At 39.0% G+C, this 14,729-nt stretch overlaps 1 protein-coding gene and 1 long non-coding RNA gene across 11 annotated transcripts in view; both read left to right on the top strand.

Annotated features, from left to right (window-relative positions):
• The window catches only part of GRIA1 (glutamate ionotropic receptor AMPA type subunit 1), a 318,865-nt gene that overhangs the window by 224,457 nt on the left and 79,679 nt on the right, over positions 1-14,729 (top strand). The window lies entirely within an intron of this gene.
• Positions 3,367-13,869, top strand: LOC129486128 (uncharacterized). Its single transcript, XR_008658863.2, has 3 exons — positions 3,367-3,789; positions 10,417-10,499; positions 13,543-13,869. It is a non-coding gene; the product is annotated as an uncharacterized lncRNA (long non-coding RNA).

Here is a 14,729-nt window from a genome sequence, read left to right as displayed (position 1 = left end):
ATGAGTGCAGTGACAGGAAAATAAAAGCCTTCACTGGGTATGCAAATGAAACCATCATTTTCTGTGTCTCAGCCTGCAGTTCTGGCCATCAGCAAGGGGGAAGCATAATTGCTTTCTCTAGATTGTTCTGGAAGTTTATACTTTGAACAGTTTAATTGACGGAGAGATTTTTTTTCTCCAAAATTACAATAGGAAAATTTTCAGAAAGTTTTTCACAGAGCTGAAGGGGATATTGAGGACCAATTATTCATTTATTTATTCATTAAGTGTTTCTTTAGCAACTGTTATTTAACAAACATTGTTCAAGGTACTGTGAGAGACATCACAGAACATAGCAGACAAAAGCTCCTACTCTCCTGGAGCTTGCATTCCAGAGAGAAGAGGCAGGCAATAAACGAAATAAAAATGCGATTAACATGGCCATCCCAATTCAATAGGCGAGGATTCTGGGTGACAGGGAGAGGAAGGGACATAGCCAAAATCACACAGATAATTAGTGTAAGTTCAATAGCATAGGAGTGGAAGTCAGCCGGGGGCTGTGGTGAACGGCACATGCATGTGTCAGCTAGAGAGGATAGCTCCCCCTCTGCTCTGGATAGTCATTGCCATGGGAACTCCGTGCAGACCAAACAAAAGCATGCCTAGATTCAGCTTGTACGCCACCAGTTTGAGAGCCCTAAAAGAATAGTGACGAATAAAACAACCACCGTATGTACTTACTGCATTTAGACACATTTGGAATATCTTATTTATATATACTTTTTAAGGGAATTTTTCTCCTTTTCCCCTCCATTTTTGATTCCAAGCATGAAATCTGATTGCTTATTTTTCTTTCCTTTCATATACTTTGGAAAATCCAGACCATAAATGACGGCTGCACTAAAAGAAAGATGGTCCCTAAATTTCTGTATCCAGAGAAACCTATTTATGGCTAGCTACATCTTCGTAGATCCTGCATTTTCCCAGAGACGACCTCTTGTTTTTCTTTTAAACCCTCACTGGATATACAGCATCTGTGACCAAGAAACCAATTGTTCACCTGCAAAGAAGTATTGAGCTCTAGAGAGAAAAAAAATGAAAGCATAACTAATTTAATTAATGAGAAAAGTATGCTGAAACCCCTATGGGGAGCCTGATGGTTTTGAATATGAGTTAGGTACCACCATCCAACCGTGGTGAATGAATCATTTTTGATACACCACTTACATATGCTTTTACCTCTAGCTATGTCCAACGGAGATAATAGGTGAATTAAGTCCAAGATACCCAGCAGAAAATAAATGGTGTCAAGGACACTAACAGAAACCACAAACCTAGCTAATGACAGTCACTGTTTGCATCTAGTGGCTTAAGGAGAAACGGCCTCAAAATAAGGAGGCACATTGCCTGCTAAAGCAGAGTGGAGTCCCACCCAAAGGCAGAAGTAGGACCAGCTGTTGTCACAAGGGGTGGAGGAGGTGGTAAAGGAATTTAAAAAGAAGCTCAATCTCAGCTACTACTAACCCACTGGATGAGTCACTTTCTCTCTGTGTGTCTCACTTTTTCCTCTGCAAAATGGGAGTAAGATGGTCTCTAGTATGTCCCTAGCTCCCCATCTAAGGCTCACCTCCTTATGATTCCCAGCTTAGCCAAGGCTCCAACCAAGCCAAGTTGTGCTTCATTCTGTCTCCCAGCTCCATGCTCCCATTATGCCTTTATTGTTCCCTCTGCCTGGAGTGACTTTTCCCACCTTTCCTGCTCAACTCCTTCCCCATTTGCAAATGTTGCCTTCTCACTCTCCCCCAACCAACTGCAATTACTCCTCTGAATCAGTGCTTTACAGTCGTAGTTATAAGCTTGAACTCTGCAGCAGGGCTGGCTGGGATTGAATTCTGACTCTACTACCTACTAGCTGTGTGAGCTTTAGAAAATAACTTTCCTACACCCAGTTTCCACTTCTGGAAAATAGGAAAAATAATAAGACCTACCTCAAATGAGATATTTTGAGGATTAAATGATGTGATTCATGGAAAACATTTGCCTTGCACAGGGGTGACACACAGTAAATGCTGTTGTTATTGCTGCTGTTGCCACTGTTGCTACTGTTGCTGTCACCTACACCTCTCTGAGGGCATCTTAAGTCTTCAACCCTGCACTATAGTTACCATGTCTGTTTCTTACTGAGACTGGTAGACTCATTTCTACAACTTATTCAAAACCTGACATGAGGGCTTGTATGTTCTAAATACTCAACATGTTTGTTGAATGTCCATCTTCACAGTAGCTAAGGACTCTGTCGTATTTTTCATTTAATCAAGAGAAAATTGGCTAATGGAGAGAATTTCTAGCTGTCACTAACTACCTGTGTAACACAGGGCAACTCAGTCCTGGTCCCTGAATGGATTTGGAGAAGAAGTGGGAAGAATTGGAGATAAAGAAATTAAAAGGAACCAGAAAATAAAGTTACCTTGTCATGCTAATGTTGCCAGCTACCCCACTATTCAGGAAAGCTCTGATCTCTTTGCTGGAAAAATAGTAGCAAAAATTTCTTTCTTTCATGTGTTGTACCTACTATGTGTCAGGCACCCTGATAAGTGTTAGATCATGTTACTGCTAATCTTCTTGACAACTCTGCCTGGTATGTCAACACCATTTTGTGATGAGAAAACTAGGGCTCAGAGAAATTAATTCACTTGCATGTGGGTACCCAGCAGGGCTGAGATTATAACCTGTGTCTGTCTGATTCTAATACCCGTGATTTATCCTTGACACACAGCTGTCTTCCAAGACCAGCAATCTTCTGAAGGTCCCTTATGGCTCCCCAGGGATTGTTATAATTTTTTAAAAAGTGGGAGACATCCTTTTTCCTTTATAGGACTCCCTAACTCTGTTTTATTAATTGGCCTTGCTTTGAATTTTTATTCAATTTTTATTATTCCTAACAGTATCTTTGTCTTTAAGAGCCATCTCCTGAGGGAGCAGAGGTGAGCACCCAGGAGAACATTTTGCCCCCACCAAGATCAGGTGCAGCCTGCTCAGCCGGAGTGAGGGAAATGGTGAGACAGAGATAAGAGCAAAAATGTAACTGGTGCCACTTTGGAAAGTCAGCTTCAGCTGGGAAGGGACTGTGGGACATTCCATAGTCACAGCCAAAGCTGGAGAGGGCATGTTGTTAACTGTAGCACTTTAAGTAGAAAGGATAAATGGGGAGCAGATGAGGAAATAGAATCAGAAATGGCCTTAAATTTGTGACTGTGAGAGAGATCTGGAATCTATTTATCCTATGGGTAAATTCCATTTATCTTATAGAAATGATCGTGCAAATGTGATAAGATGTGCGCATAAGGACATTCATTTCACTGTTTTAAAAAGCAGGAGATGGCTTAGTGTCCATCAGTAGAAAGCTGGTGAAAGAAATGCCAGCCCATCATCCAAAGGAGCAGGAAGCAGCTGTTGAGGAGGATGAACAATAATGGCTGTGCTACTATGTAGAGATCTTCAGGGTCACAGAACCGGGAAGTCGTGGGTTATGGTCTTGCTGATCCAAATTACAGGCTCTTTTCACTGCCCCATGCTGCCTCCCCGGAACACAGGAACTAGGGAAATGTGTAACCAAGGGTTGCACAAAACCCTTTGTTACACGTACTTCATAGAATCAGTGCTAGAGTTCTTCTGAGAAAGGAAAAATTCGTGTGGGCTAAGGTGAACAGAGACTTCTGGGAAGCACTGAATGGTGCCTTGAAAGATGAAATAAGATTTTTCCACAGAAGCAAAGAGAAATGAGGAGGGAATCCCTGCTGGGGGATGATGGTGAGCAAACACACTGAGGCGGATAGGGAGACACGTAAGGGAGGGAGCCAATACCAATGAATACCTAGAAAGAATCTTGATTGACAGGTACCATGGCTCAGCAAGGTGGGTTGAGCCATGCTACCTGTCAATCAAGATCCTTCCTAGGTATTCATTGGCCAAGGGCTCAGAGCTCACCAAGTTTAATGATAAACCCAATACCATGACTTTTGGGGCCCTGTACCCTGCTATGAGGCTATTAAAGTGTCACCTTAGAAACACACGGAGTGTAAAATAGGTAATGTTGGACCACTTCAGCTGCCATCAGGAAGAACTCTAGGAAGTAGCTCTCAACTTCCTGTGGAGCATCTTTGTTGTTTGGTGTTAAGACTTAGTCCACCATGGATGGAACTTTGCCAGCCACATTCTAACTTCTGGGATTCAAAGGGTCCTGGCTGGGCACTTGGGGGAACCCACTGGCCACCACTGCTGCCAGGTTATTTATCTTTATCTCCTGAGCAGCTGGTAGAGGGGGCTGTTAGAAAAATGTCTTTCTGGCTGGGGACCCCCCTGAGATTCATTTTCTCTTTCATGTCTCATTTTGGGAATGGAAAAAAATCAATAGAGAGGGAGTTTGCTTTATTTTGGTTCTGGCTATTGTGGGCATGTATTTCTACAGACACAAGAAAGGAGTCATCACTCCGATGTTTTAAATTGAGCACCACCTGGGATCTAAACCTTGCATTAGGCACAAGGCTAACTAAGCATTATGGCAGATTTAAAGAAGCAAGAAGTGAGTTCAGACCTCTAAGTTTGCAACGCAGTAGAAGAACCAAGGTATGCAAGGAGAAAAGTAGATAATAAAGCAGAACATGCTTTTGAATAATTCCCAAAAGTGGGGTTAATAGTCAATAGGTAGAGAAGAGAGAAAGATCACTGAGGACTAAAATGACCTGGGCTGGCTTATGGAAAAGGAAAAACTTGGGCTGGTCCCAAGGGATTAAGCAAGACATAGGAGGAACTACAGGTAAGACAAAGGGGTTGGGGGGATGAGTCAAGCAAAGAAGGGGAGATGACTGTGTTTTGAGGCCAAGGATCCCATTATTCAGACAAACCTGGGTTTGGATCCTAGCTCCTGCAGCTACTAAGCTTTCAGACTTGAACCAGTAAGTTAACCATTGAGTCTGTTTCTTCAAATTTGAAAAAAGGTCCATTCATACCAATATCACAGAATCATTATGAGAATACCTGAGCAAACAGAGACCTAGTACCTAGCACATACCAGAGCTTCAAACATCTTGATTTTCTTTCCCTTCCATTATGTTAATCACCTCACTTCCTTCCCACCCTATCCCTGGTCCCCCACCAATCATTTATTCCCTGCTAAGAGCTTTCTGAGACTCACTGACAGGCATCTCCTTATCTGGCTGTGCTGCTGGCCCACCTCCGGCCGGAGGAAAGTCCAGAGGCTGTTTCCAGCAGGAGGAAGAAGGCTGCCAGATGCAGTATTATGACTGGAGGATATTGGCAGCATCACTCATCCCATCCCAGTGTTATTTCTCAGCTCAGTTATTGGATAGGAACTGAATCCACACACCTGCCCACTTTGCTAGTGTTACTCATTTCTCTGGCAGTGATCTTTCCCTGTCAAACCAGACTGTCCACAAGTCCGTTCCTGCTCTCCCGAGCACCTGGTTTTGTTTCTTTGAGGTCAGCATTATGTTCATTTTTCTTTACATCTCAAGAGTGATGGATATTGGCTTTGCAGGAATTGTAAATATGCAGGGCTTTCTCAACAGAGCAGCTAAGAGCATGGGCTCTGGAGGTAGGCCTGGGCTTAGTTCTGCCTCTTACACTAATTTTCTGTGTGATTCTGGGCAACTAGCTTTTCATGTCAGAGCCTCTACCACTATCGCTGTATAACCACTCCAAACTCATGACAAAAAATAACAGTTATTTTATTAAGCTCATGGATTTCATGGGTCAAGAAATTTGGAAAGGGGCACCATGGATGACTTGTCTCTGCTTGTATCTGGGGCCTTCGATGGAAAATCTGGAAGACTGTGGATAACTTGACAGCTGAGGGAAGGAATCATCTGAGGGCTCACTCCCTCCTTTACGTGTCTGGCAGCTGAGGCTTTTGGCCTGAACACCTACACGTGCCCTCTCCTGGCTCCTCTGTGGGCTTCCTCACAGCACGATGGCTGGGTTCCAAGAACAAGGTCCCAAAAAGAAGCAGACAGAAGCTGTATCACCTTTCATAACCTACCCTCAAAAGTGACATAGTGTGACTTCTGCCATAGTCACAACCCCAACCAGATTAAAAGAGAGGGAACATAGATTCCACCTTTCAGTAAGAGAAGGGTCAGCATCGTATCGTAAGAAGGTGTGGAATGGAGGGGGTAGGGGTATTGTGACCATCTTTGGAAAATACTATCTGCCACACTTTATATATAAAATAAGGATTATATCTTTTGGAATCATTATGAAGATTAAATGGAATAAGGTATTTAAAGGGTTTAGCATGGTGCTGACATGTAATAAGTGCTCAAAAAAAGGCACGTGCTCTCTCCAAGTAGAGAATTATAAGACATTTATAGTCAATGATTATTAATATTCCATGTAGTCAGTGTTTATTAATTCTTTGTGTCCACAATAGACACCAGTGATTACTTTTAAGCTAATTAATCAAAACATTAGTTCCTTAATGAGTCTATAGAATAGGGTCTTAAAATACATATAGTTTCTTATCTCATCATCTCATATTATACTTTGGGAAGCTAAGGTTGAAGAAGTTCACATAGCCAGTAAAGTTAGCATTGAGCATTATTATAATCTAGGCTAGGATGAAGCATTCTTGTTGAAAATAGCTCAAGTGACCCTTAAAAAATAATAAGCAATTTTTAAAGGACTAATGTTTAGACTTCAACACCTTTCAGGTTATGTAGGACCTTGAACATCATCATAATCCTTGGAGGCAAATGAAAAGAGACAGGAGGAGCATTAGTTCTTGGTGCATTCTTATTTTGCCACAGAAAACCCTTCAACAGGTCTGAACACTAAAGTAAGCCCGGTCACTGCCTCTGTCTTTTTGAGACTATGTATACTGCTCCTCCATCCCATGCCCAGAGTCCATGTTTAGGCAATGTTTGCTCAATGTAGTCAGTAGGACAGAACAATTAAAGCTAGCAACATTGAGTTGCTGTGCCTTTGCATATCCACCTGAGAAGTAAGGCCAAGAGGAACAGCATGAATGGGTCATGGTGTATATTTCTTTATCAAGGCTGTGTAGAAAGCCTGGCTAGACAAGGACAGGAGTCAGAAGATACAACTGTGGCCATGTGCCCATGGGCAAGTCACTTCTTCTCAGGCCTCAGGTTTCACACTTTGAATGATCTGACATTCTACAAAGGAAGGTGTTTCCTGAGCCCCTGTGGCCAGTCTGTATTCTCCTTAGTACCATAAAGAATACATAGAAATAAGGAACACCAAGTCTTTCCTTTATGATGTGTATAGTCTAATTAGGAAGAGAAGACTAACACACATGAAACAGTGAACTTACAAAGTTCAGGTGTATCCTGGGCCCCAAGTTCCATCCACGGGTGACCCAGATGGGAGAGATGGACATTGGTAGGTCAGTCCTCATCTCCATCTGACTGGGATGGGAGAAAGGGGAGAAACATGATTAAAGCAGAAGCAAATATATCAGCCTTCCCTAGTAAGCTAAGGCTTCTTACATTTTACCATATATGTTACAACAAAACTCAGACAGGGAAAAGGGAATTTTCTTACTTACACAGAGCAGATTCATATTTGTGGTGATGCTTGTTTTTATTTAACTTCAACCTCTTTTTTTACTTAATGGACTCTTTCCTCTTAAATTTAAGATAACACTTTGAGCAAACAAAGGTATAGATGGGAGTGAAGTTTCCCCACATCTTCCCCCTTTGACACACAATTTATTTTCTTTTTATAAATTTTATTAGATATAACACAAATAAGTAAGACACAAATCATAAATATACAGTCCAACTAATTTTCAGGAAACCACCTGTGTAAATGCCTGTGTAATCAGCACTCAAATTAAGAAATAGATGATATGAAGAATCTCAGGCAACTCTTTTTGTCTCCTTCTTCACACTTCTCCCATGACAGGAGTAGCCGCTCCCCTGATTTCTGATGCATAGATTAGTTTTATGAGTTGAACTGTTTTTGAATCTACTAAATAGAATCATATAGTGTCTATTTTTTGTGTCTGGCTCTTTTTGCCCAATATTATATTGTGACCTTCATCCATGTATCACATATAGTTGTAGTTCATTCATTCTCATTATTTTATAGTATTCCATTTTGTGGATATACCACAATTTATTTATTCATTCTTTCTGGATGAACGTTTGGGTTGTTCCCAGTGTAAGGCCATTATAAATAGGGCTGCTGTGAAGATTCTTGTAAAAGTCTTTTGGTATGTGTATTTCTGTTGGATGCATAACTAGGAGTGGAATTCCTGGGTCAAGTTATATATATTTTTCTATTGTAGATGCTACCAAACTGTTTTCAGAAGTAGCTTACGAATTTAGGCTCATCAGCAATGTATATGAGTTCCAGTTGCTCCACATTTGCCTTTTTCCTTTTAGCAAGTAGATGAATTGTAGGATCACATTACGGTTTTAATTTGCATTCCCCTGGCAACTAGTACTTCTTTCATATTTGTTAGCCATTTGAGTAGCTATCCTCTTTTATAAAGTACTTTTGTAGGTCTCTTGGTCACTTTTCTGTTAGGTCATCTGTTCTTATTGTTGTACAAGTATTCTTCATATAGCCTTGACATAAGTCCTTTTTTAGTTGTATGTATTGTTAATATCGTCTCCCATTCTGTGGCTTATCTTTTCACTGTCTTGGCAGTGTGTCATGTTGAACAGAAATACATAACTTTAATGTAGTCTAATTTCACAAGATTTTTTCTTTATGGCTAGTACTTTTTGTGTCTTCCTTAAGAAGACTTAATCTACCTCAAAGTCATAAAGATATTCTTTTATAGTTTCTTCTGAAACTTTCAGCTTTACCTTTTACTTTTAGATCTAGGTGTTCTATAGGTATGTGGGAGAGAGAGGGTCAAGATTTTTTGTTTGTTTGTTGGTACATAGATATCCTGTTGAACTTGCATGATTTATTTTAATGTCATCCTTTCTTCTAACTGTATACCACTTTCACATATATCAGTTACCAAATACATGCAGATCTGTGTCTGGATTCTTGATTCTGTTCTGTTGATATAGTTGTCTATCTTTGCCAGGGTATTACCCTATCTTAACTACTTTAGCTTTATAGTAAGTCTTGATAACTTGTTCTGAGATGGAAGCTGGATTATCCCATGGGGTACGGGGTATAGAAGGGATTCTCTTCTCATAGAGACTCCTACGAGAAAATGTCTGCAGTGTTTTCTAACTGTGAGATACTATGATTCTGTTGGATTACCAATGATTGTGGCTTTTCTCAAGGGTCTGGAAGAAATCAATAACAGACTCTATGTTAGTGATTTTTCTGAACAGTTTCACACCTAAAAGTGATGGGTAAAGCTCAGGATCAGGATAATTGTGGGTAGAAAAGACACCCTTTAGCATCCAAACTTGGAGCATGCAAAACTCTAGGGAGTGCCAGAGGAAAGGCAAAGAAGGATTAATTATCTTTCATTTAAATTAACCTAAAAGAAGAAATTGCATTTCAAATGAGATAGAAGGTACTGGAAGGACAAAAAGGAATTTGTCTTGCATTCAAAACATGGTTGCTTTTATTGACCCATAGTCTCAACTCAATGTGTAAGGAAAGCTGTGGGTTGCATCGTCATATCGTAAGAGATGAAAAAGTAGAAAAGTTGGTGTTAAGTAGTGCATTTTTTAACCAGTTGAGTCTAAGGTATTACACAGTAAAGAGTGTGTTGGGGCAATTAGATTGGAGGTATTGGCTAAATCATGAATCATCCAGCTCTCTGCAAATTCACAGAAAGAGCAAACTCATCCATAGCCTTGAACCACAGAGCAAAAATTTTTCTGTGCAAAATTTGGTTCCATTTCATCTTGTGAATTTTCCACCCCTGTTTATACTGAAATGATAGGGCTTTGAAAAGAATAAACAACATTCCCTTTCTGTTGCAGCAAAACAAAAACCCCCACACTCAATAAATCAAAACTGTACCAGCAAAAATTGAACAATTCCATCACTTGCTGAAACCTCTAAAACCCTCAAATTTGTTTGAGGGCTTCTGTAAACAACTTAGTCAATCAGTGTTAGCAAAAATATGTGTTAGGCACCTACAGTGGACTAAGAACTGAACTAGGTGAGCGGTGGATTCTCAAGAAGAATGTCATGTGTGAACATACACATGTACACAATTATTGTTTACTTGAGTAAAAAAATGCCCATTAAATAATTGAACATTTAACAATGTGGTGCTAGCTGTCTTATCCGTATTCTTGCAGTATCATAGCAGCCTTTATATACTATTACAGTTGCTTGTTCAACACCTGTCTCCTACACATTGCTTCTGAAAATTTATTGTGTATTTAAATTACCTAGGGATCTTGTTAAAATGCAGATTCTAGTTCCATAGTTCTGGGGTGAGGCCTAAGAATTTTTATTTCTAACAAGCTGTCAGGTGATGCTGCTGGTCTGAGGACTGCATTTCAAATAACAAATAACAAAGCTCAAGGCTGACTCCAAGCTCCATGAAGGTAAGGACCTTTCTGCCTTGCCCACCCCAATAACTCCAGCACCTCCCATAGAGCCTTGATGAATGTATGCTGAGCTAGTGAATAAGTAAATGAATAAATGTCCTAATAAATAGTATTTTTTATTAGCATGTAACAGTACATTTTTACATAGGTAGACATGAGAAAAGTTTAACGGTATATGCAAAAATGGAGAAATAAGAATAATGATGGTCTGATGAAGCAAACAAGGCCTGATGGAGAGAATAACAATAAAATAAGTAGGAAAGTGGCGTTAAATTTTAAAGGGTTTTGAAAACTAGGCAAAGGACTGAGTGTTATACAGAAAATAAAGAATAAATTAGTAAGTGCTCAATAAAAGAATGGTGGGCTGAAAATTTCTTTTTGAGCTGTTTAATCTGGTGTCATTGAGCAGCCTTGAAAGTAAAGCAGTAGGTAACAGATTGTTGCATTAATCCAAAATGGACTTCGTAACATCCCAGACTAGTTTCTAGGCAGTTAGGAGAGGGAAGGAACTGATGAAACCCACCTATATTTCAATGGCATAATTCATTTTCTCCTCTAATGTCAGAATGCAGCTGCTCTGATTAAGCCAAGTGAGCCAAGCCCTGTAACCTAGCTTTAATCATTTGAGGGTTTAGATCTCAGATTCCAAGGTAACTAGCACATAGGACTTTGTCAGTCATAAGGTTAGACTTATGTACAGACTAGGTTCAAGTGAAAATCCTCCCTGCTTCTAGGCCCTCTTCCTGAAGCCTTCTCTGTATGCCTCAAATCTAAGCCCTTTAACCACCTTGATCAGACTTTATCATTTCTTCCCCAACCCTGAAGGATAAAGTCTAAACCTATTAATGTATCATTCAAACCCTTCAAAATTTAGCCTCATCCCTTCTCTTCTTTCTCTCTCTCTTTCTGTCTCTCTCCATCTCCATCTCTTTCTCCTGTATTCTGGCCTCTTGTGATCTGTTCCATTCCAAACTCCTGGGCCCTTTTTGAGTTTTCACCTCTCTGTCCTTTTGCCTGGAGAGTCTGTTCCATGCCATGTCTCTAATATACTCCTTCACAATTCAGCTTAAATTTCACTTTCTCAGGAGACCCTTTCCTGATCTCAGCTCCATCTGCTAGGACAGTCTGTAGCTCCTGCCTTCAGGACTCCCGTGTTTTTCATGCATTTTTACTAATCCTAGCACATTGTCTGTAATTCTACAATTTTTCTCCTTTCCCAAACTAGAATGTGAGCTCCCTAAGGCAGAACCCATTTTTTTCCTGGCTTTATTGAGGTACAATTGACAAATAAAAATTGTATATATTTAAGGTATACAACATGATGTTTTGATATATGTGTATGTTGTGAAATGATTATCATCCATAATCAAGCTAATTAACATATCCATCATTTTGCATAGTTATCCTGTAGTGGGGAACAGGGTGATAACATTTAATATCTATTATTTGAGCAAATTTCAAGTATACAATGCATTATGATTCAGTATAGTTTCTATGCTGCACCTTAGGTATCTGGAACTTATTATTCGTTTCATAACTTCAAGTTAATACTCTTTGACCAACATCTTCTTATTTCCCCCATTCCCTGACCCCTGATATCTGCCCTTCTACTCCCTTCCTATAAGTTTGACTTTTTGAGATTCCACATATAAGTGGGATCAGGTGACATTTGTCTTTCTGTGTCTGGCTTATTTCACTTACAATGCCCTCCAGCTTCAACCATTCTGTCACAAATGGTAGGATTTACTTCTTTTTTAAGGCTAAGTATATACACCACATTTTCTTTTTCATTCATCCATCCATGAATACTTAAGTTGTTTCTATATCTTGGCTATTGTGAATAGTGCTGCAATGAACATGACAGTGCATATATCTTTGTGAGATGCTGATTTTATTTCCTTTGGATATGTACCCAGAAGTGGGTTGCTGGAGTGTATGGTAGTTTTATTTTTACTTTTTTGAGGGCCTTTCACATTATTTGCTGTAATAGCTATACCAATTTACATTCACACCAACAATATATAAGAATTCTATTTTCTTCACATCCTCACCAACATTTGTCATCTTTGGCTTTTTGATAATAACCATTCTAAGAATTGTAAGGGGATCTCTCATTCTGGTTTTGATTAGCTTTTCCCTGTTGACTGGTAATGTTGAGCACCTTTTCATACACATTGGCCACCTTTCTGTCTTTTTTAGAAAAATAGCTATTCAGTTTCTTGCCCATTTTTAACTGGGTTATTTGGGGATTTTTTTGCTATTGAGTTGTAAGAGTGTCGTATATAGTTTGAATATTAACCCTTCATTGGGTATATGGTTTGCAAATATTTTCTCCAATTCCATGAATTGCCTTTTCATTTTGATTGCTTCGTTTGATGTATGGAAACTCTTTAGTTTGATGTAGACTTGCTTGTTAATTTGTGCTTTTTCTATTTGTGTTTTGATGCCATATTCAAGAAAATTATTGCCGAGACCAATGTCAAAAAGCTTTTGCTCTATGTTTTCTTCTAGGAGTTTCACAGGTTCTGGTCTTACCTTTAAGTCTTAAATCCATCTTCAGCTGATTTTTTTGTGTGTAGTACAAAATAAGAGTTCAATTTCATTTTTTTTTTTGCATGTGGACATCTAGTTTTTCCAAGACCATTTATTGGAAAGACTATCCTTTTCCACTGTGTGTTCTTGATATCTCCTTAATACTGTAATGGTGGTATATAAACCACTTCTTGCTCTGGTATAAAGGCTAAAAGATAAAAGTACCAAAAATAATTTTATTTAAATAATTTGTTATTGGTTTGTTATGTATATGTTATAAATCCATTTATCAATAGATACATAATATAAAAACATAGAAATTGTGACATCAAAAACAAAATGAAGAGGCAAGTAAAAATGTAGAATTTGTTAATTGCATACAATTTAAACTCTACATTTCAAATAGGTTCAAATAGATTGTTATAACTTCAAATAGATGGTTATAATGCTAAGATGCTTTACATAAGCCTCCTTACGTAAGATGTTTTATGTATGCAAAAACCTACAGTAGGTACAAAAAAGACAGAGAAGGGAATCAAGACATACCACTACAGAAAATCATCAAATCACAAAGAGAAGAACAAAGAAAGGAACTACAAAACAGCCAGAAACAATGAACAAAATGTCAATAGCAAGTCTTTATCTATCAATAATTACTTTAAATGTAATTGGGTTAAATTATCCAATAAAAAGATATAGAGTGGCTGAATGAATAAAAAAGCAAGACCCAACAACATGCTGCCTATAAGAGACTCTCTTCAGCTTTAAGTACACACATAGGCTTAAAGCAATTGTATAGAAAAAGATATTTCATACAACTGGAAACCAAAAGAGAGCAGAGGTCACTGTATTTATATCTGAAAAAATGCACTTTAAGTCAAAAATTGTAACAACAAAGGACATCATTATGTATTGATAAAAGGGTACGTTGATCAAGAGGATATAATAACTATAAATATATGTATAGTGAAGTCAACATCAGAGTACCTAAATATACAAAGCAAATATCAATAGGTCCAAAGGAAGAAATAGCAATATAACAATAGCAGGGGACTTCAAGACCCCACTTTCAACAATGGATAACTCATCCACAGAAAAATCAATAAGGAAACATTGGACTTGAACTACACTTTGTACCAAAAGGACCTAACAGACTATATGCAGAACATTCCATCCAAAAGTGGCAGAATGCACATTCTTCTCAAGCATACAAGAAACATTCTCTAGGATATGATGCCTACGCATTTCCCTCCTCTGCCCCATTTTCCCTGATGTTCACAATAGCAGTTAAGTTACTTATGTTGTTATTGACCAACGCTTGCTTGCATGTAAGCTCCCCAATTCCTGCATATGTAAATTCCCATCCACCACAGTTCTGGCACCCAGTTCAGTGACCAGCTCATAGCAGGTGCTCAATAAGTATTTGTTGAATTAGGGGTTTCTCTTAAGGACCCCCCTGACTAACAGCAGAGATTGCCCTTGATATTTCACCAGAGTAATTTTGGAACTACTGAATAAAAAAGGAAAATTGCTTAGCCATGTTAGTATCTAGCTTTATAGTTCTATCTACTACAAGAGTCTCAAATGGAGGTGGGAGTATCACATGCCTGTCTGCAGTGCAGGAGAGGCTTTGTCCATAACTTATATCAGTTCACCATATAGGTATGTAAATGCTCTCTTCCAAGCCATGCTATG

Source organism: Symphalangus syndactylus, chromosome 7 (genome assembly GCF_028878055.3).
Source record: "Symphalangus syndactylus isolate Jambi chromosome 7, NHGRI_mSymSyn1-v2.1_pri, whole genome shotgun sequence".
Lineage (NCBI taxonomy): Eukaryota > Metazoa > Chordata > Mammalia > Primates > Hylobatidae > Symphalangus > Symphalangus syndactylus.
This window is presented reverse-complemented; position numbering and strand designations above follow the sequence as displayed.